The sequence below is a fragment of the Tamandua tetradactyla genome, chromosome 9 (genome assembly GCF_023851605.1).
Source record: "Tamandua tetradactyla isolate mTamTet1 chromosome 9, mTamTet1.pri, whole genome shotgun sequence".
Taxonomy (NCBI): domain Eukaryota; kingdom Metazoa; phylum Chordata; class Mammalia; order Pilosa; family Myrmecophagidae; genus Tamandua; species Tamandua tetradactyla.
Genome location: NC_135335.1, coordinates 22002026 through 22008100, shown reverse-complemented (window position 1 = coordinate 22008100; position 6075 = coordinate 22002026). Strand labels below are relative to the sequence as shown.

Below are 6075 nucleotides of genomic sequence, written 5' to 3'. Positions count from 1 at the left end.
TATTTCAATTCAACTGAGAGACTAGGAAAGAATGAATATAACAGAACCAAGAAGGCCCATAGACAATGATATTTACTTGTAATTACTTAATAGATAATCGTGATTTTGTATGTCTCAGCTACATGGATCTTTGTTACTTCATTAGATTATAATGTAGGGGACTATTAGGAACCTGTAATCTCAAAATTCCCCTTGCTCTAGTCCTGCTATAAAATGCCATCAAGAGTTGTATATTTTCTTTTAGTAGATTTAATTTCAAGAGATTCTTGTATGAACACCCAAATTTTTACATCATGCAATGTGTAATTCATAAAACTCATATCTAAAAGTCATATTTTGTAAATCATTTTTCTGATATTTTAAATTTATTATTTCTAATTTTAAAAATTAATTTCCTCATAAGTTATACTGTAGTTTCAACTTAATATGCCAAGTGTTTCTGAATGCTTTAAAGCCATAAAGTATAGATGACCTACTTCCAGAAGAGAGATTGAAAACCTATTGCTAAACTTATATATACTATAGAACATTGATGTCATATTTGTAATTACATATTAAGTTAATATTTATTTTTATGCCTTCCTATGATTATTAGTAGCTTTTCTTTATCTCCCTATTAAGGTATTGGTGTTATTGTTTAGACATGATTCTAGAGTTGAGATATTCTTTCCAGATTCAAAATAATAAGAGTATACATTTAGCTTACTTAGGTTTTAGTCTCTGCAGTTATCTTGATTCTTGTTTGGACTTTGGAACATGGTTGCTTCTCCTAAGAATATTAAATAAAAACCACCTCCATCAGTTTTATTTTCTGTTTTGTAGTTAAATTTCAGGGTTACAATAATACCACATATTACATAAAAATCTGTCACATCAGTTTATTTATTTATCTTTTTTTTTTTGCATGGACAGGCAATGGGAATCAAACCCAGGTCTCTGGCATGGCAGGTGAGAACTCTGCCTCCTGAGCCACCATGGCCTTCCTCATATCAGTTTAATTTTTATAACCAGTATTTCTCTCCACTTAATATATGTTCTACTTTACTTTGGCTGATATTCAATAATTTATTTTCTGTCATCATAACATACTGATGTAGTTTAACACTTAAAAAGTGTGTGTTACTCTATGAACTTCAATATTAGTAGTGAGAATTACTGAACTCTCGTGTTTTAGAAAATTTCTAAGTCGGCATAAGCTGTTTTCCTTTTTAGAACATTTGGCTAAATCAAGCAGTTTAGAATTCCACTGCTCCTATTGGGTTTCCAGTAGTTTAATGTATGCCAAAGCTGATAATTTATGCACCCCTTAGTATCACCTTCCAGGGCTATATGTATGGCCATCAGTTCTGAGTGCTTCTCCCTGGTTCTGTGTGACACTCCTACATTTTCTGGAATTACATGTTAACTGGCAGAATGAATATAACAGTGCTTACACGATAGACACATGAGCATATATATATCCTTTATAAACATTAATTATATTAGCACTGCCTTACTTTTAAAAATAAATAAAAATTACATGGAACTTCATGTATCTGCCCCATTTAAAATACCACTATCTGTTTGTATTCTCTATAAGAACATTTTTCTATTAAATAACATGTGTACATAGACTTTCATTTCTTGCCTTGATTACTCCACCATACTTATTACCTGTTTTATAACAATAATTGCTTTTTGTGCTTAGAAAATCACAATTGTGATGGCAACTATTCTAGTTTGCTAGCTGCTGGAATGCAATATACCAGAAACAGAATGGCTTTTAACAAGGGAATTTAATGAGTTGCTAGTTTACAATTCTAAGGCTGAGAAAATGTCTAATTAAAACAAGTCTATAGAAATGTCCAGTCAAAAGCATCCATCCAGGGACAGATACCTTGGTTCTAGAAGGCCAATGAAGTTCAGGGTTTCTCTCTCAAGTGGAAGGGCACATGGTGAACACAGTCAGGGCTTCTCTCTCTCTGGAAGGACGCGTGGTGAACACGGCATCATCTGAAAGCTTTTTCTCCTGGCTTCTGGTTTCATGAAGCTCCCCAGGATGTCTTTTTCTTCTTCATCTCCAAAGGTCACTGGCTGGTGGACTCTCTGCTTCATAGTGTTGCAGCATTTTCTGCTCTCTCTGAATCTCTCATTCTCCAAAATGTTTCCTCTTTTATAGGACTTCAGAAACTAATCAAGACCCACTCAAATGGGTGGAGATATGTCATCCCCTAATCCAGTTTAACAACCATTCTTAACTAAATCACATCAAGCAAGGAGATGATCTCATTACAGTTTCAAATATACAGTATTGAATAGGGTTTATTCTACCTTTAAGAAATGGGATTTATATCAAAACATGGCTTTTCTTAGGGGGTATACTTCCTTTCAAACCAGCACAGCAATAATCCATTCAATTGCCTCTAGAAAATAAACCATAAGCCCATGGACTGATTAATAAAAAGAAAACCTATGGACTCTTTATTAATTTTTCCTTATTGGAAAAACACATGTAAGAGAAAAAACACGTGTCTGGTTCAGTGATTAGAATGCCTGCTTTTCAAGCAAGAGACCTGGGCTCAATTCCTGGACTATACACCCCTCCCACCCCCTCAAAAAAGTAAAGTGGTATTGTGGGCAGGCCACTGTGACTCAGCAGGCAGAGTTCTTGCCTGCCATGCAGGAGACCCGGTTTGATTCCTGGACCATGCACAACCCCCTAAACCAAAAAACAGGTGAGATCATGGTTTCTCAGCTGATTTTAAACCAAGGTGATCCCAATGTACTACTAGATCTCTGAGTTAATGCTCTGGAGTAACTAGTAAAAATTTAAAACTATTTTTTAAATTCTGCAATATGACTAAAAAGTGAGACTGTTGATTAGTTTTCAATCATAGGAAATATTAGAAATTAATATTTATAATATAAATTAAATCATATAAATTAATTTAACATATTTTGCCTTAATTTTATGAAATTACTGTACAGATATGATAGTTATCAGTCTATTAAAATCTACTTATGTTAATGAGAATGCACTGCTCTATTATTTTAAGAAGAGCATTCTTTTTGGTTTGACTTTGCTTGTTTTGTAATTAACATGGAATTCTTTCCAAAATATTATATTTTATATTAGGTTTTCATCTCTGAGGTTGCCCTTATTTTCTTTTCTTATGTCTACTGAACTGACACTTGTCAGGGTGGGAAATTCTTCAAATCTATGACAATTCATGATCATTAAGGGCCAAATTGACTTATGCTTGAGATGCAAAAAACCAGAATAAAAACATTACTTGAATCCTTTTTTCCCTTTTTGATGCATTGTACAGGAATTGAACCTGGGTCTCCCACATGGAAGACGAGCATTCTACCACTGCTCCCTGCTTGCATCTTTTTAATGTAAAAGAAACAGGATTTATTTGAGGAGTTTGTGCAGAGCTTCTTTCACATCCTTATTCCTCAGACTGTAGATCATTGGGTTCAACATGGGGAACACCACAGTGTAAAATATAGAAGTTATTTTGTCCCTATCCAGTGAATAGCTAGACCGGGGCCGAGCATAGGTGTAGAGAATAGAGCCATAGTATAGGGTGACAGAGGTCAGGTGGGAGGAGCAGGTGGAGAAGGCTTTGAGGCGGCCCTGGGTGGAGGGGATCCTCGAGACGATGATGATGATGAAGAGGTAGGTGGCCAGGATGAACAGAGTGGGGACAATGACATTGGAGGTCAGGAAGACCACTGCAGCCTGGAAACCATCCTTCCTGCCACAAGCGATTTTCATCAAGGGAAGGAAATCACAGAAAAAGTCATCAATGATGTTGTCCCCACAGAATTTCAAAGCAAATTTTTTTTTGTGATGACAGCAGAGTTTGTAAAGCCACCAAGATATGAGGCAGCCACCAAAAATGCACATAGCTTTATGGACATTGCCTGAGAATAAAGCAGTGGCTTGGAGATGGCCACATAGCGGTCATAAGCCATGGCAGCCAACAGGAAACACTCGCTGTAGGCCAGCCCAGCGGAGAAGAGGAACTGTGCTACACAGCCAACAAAGGAGATGCTCTTGTCTTCAGAGATGCAGATCACTAGAATCTTTGGAGTGTAGACAGAGGAATACCAGAGATCCAGAAAAGCCAGATTTCCAATGAAAAAATACATAGGTGTGTGGAGCCGGGAGTCATTGCAGATCAACACAATGAGAGTGGTGTTTCCCACCACAGTCACAGAGTAAACTCCAAGGAACACCCCAAACAGAACCAACTGCATCATGGGATCTGTGGTGAAGCCCACCAGGATGAACTGAGTCACGGTGTGATTGCCCCTCTCCATGGCCACAAGGAATTTCACCTAAGAGTGGGTAAATGAGTGCTCGCATTGAATCTGTGTGCTGCATATTCTGAACATATGTTAAATAGACGACATCACACCACTGGTACGTCTAGAAGTTTAGAATGATTTAGTCAGTATAAGTACCATTTAATACTTCTAAATTTGCAGCTATCACTAGGATTTCAAAATTACATTTGAAATTATGAATTTGTAAGGTAGTTCATTCTTTTCTAGATGTGAATATTATACTAAATGAAGGCTTGTAATTTGTGTTTTCTGGTGTTTGGATTCTCTTCCTAATGTTAATTTAGTTTTTATGAACTATATGACTTTTAAAATAAAATGTGACTTATCTTCCCATAAATTCTGGACTTTGTATCATTTGTTAACATCTTTCTTAGTGATCAGATGCTTTACTTATAGTGAACATACTTACTGGAACAACCATACATACATATATACATATAGCCATTTAAGAATCATATGTCTAAATGATATCTACATATGCATAGAAAATACTCAGGATATTATAAGGAAAAATAAATGGACACAAATTTTTAAAATATACATATACAGAAGGATGATATACAATGATGCATTTATATGTTTTTATCTGATAAAATGCATTTTATCCATATTGAACAATAGACACATAATATAAAAATAATTAATAAAGCCATTTTTAAATGAAAGTATATTTTGCATCCAGTTCTTGAATATTGCATATTATTTGTCTTTTTACTATTTTTAAGTTTTATTAAGGATTTTTTTCATATGAAAAATAAGGAAAATTTAAGTATTAAAATATGACTATGTGACTCAGTATTCCATCTGAAACAGAAATCACTCCACTCTCTTTAGCATTATTTGCACACTATTGAAATATCATAACGAAATGTGTACATAGTGGTACACCTAAAAACTACACAATTAAAAGCAAATTAAGGGGCAAATCCAGTTACACTAACTGCCCACCAACTTCAGCCATTTTGTAGCTAAAGAAACATAAATCTCAGTGAAGATGATTATTAGCCGCTGCAGGCTCATTCTCTTGGGACCTAAGGAAGTGCTCTGCTCATCCTAGGATTTCATTACTGGTATTATTAAGTGGACTTCTTTCTGAGCAAAATATAGAACAAGGGAAGATAGTTTCAATTTAAAGTTTTACTCCTACAACTCCCTAAAGATGATCTTATCAAGGCCCAATGAGCACTGCATAGCTGAAATAAATGATCAAATTTCAGTCCTCATTTGATTTGATCTACCTGCAACTTTTGACACAGTTTATCACTTTCTCATGCTAGAAATACTCTTTACACTTAGTTCTCAGGTCATCATACTTCCATGTTCTCCTTTTACTTCTCTTTCTGCTTGTTCTCAGCATTATTGCCACAATCCTTGAATTTTGAAGTGCTTCTTAATCAATCATTTGAACTCTTTCCTTACCCATCCACATTCACTCCAGGGTAATTTGTCTGGTCTGATGAATTTAAATGTTCTCTATTTCTGAATAAGTCTTAATTTTGTATCTGATGACCCTTTCCCTCCCCCAAACTCCAGACCCATACATCTATACACCTATTTCACACCTTTTACTGGATGTTTACTGGGAATCTCAAGCAAAGTTAAGTTCATGACAAACCTTCCCAGTCTGCTTCTTCTCATGCCCCTTTCCAGTAAATGGCTGTAATCCAGCCTACAGAAAATCATGAAATAACATCCAATATTTATCCTATCTTTCACATCATACCTGATTAATTGGAAAAA

General features: G+C 35.3%; 1 pseudogene; it reads right to left on the bottom strand.

The window, feature by feature from the left end:
* Nucleotides 1–3394: 3394 nt before the first annotated feature.
* On the bottom strand, nucleotides 3395–4308 carry LOC143645984 (olfactory receptor 9G9-like; annotated as a pseudogene).
* Nucleotides 4309–6075: the final 1767 nt, after the last annotated feature.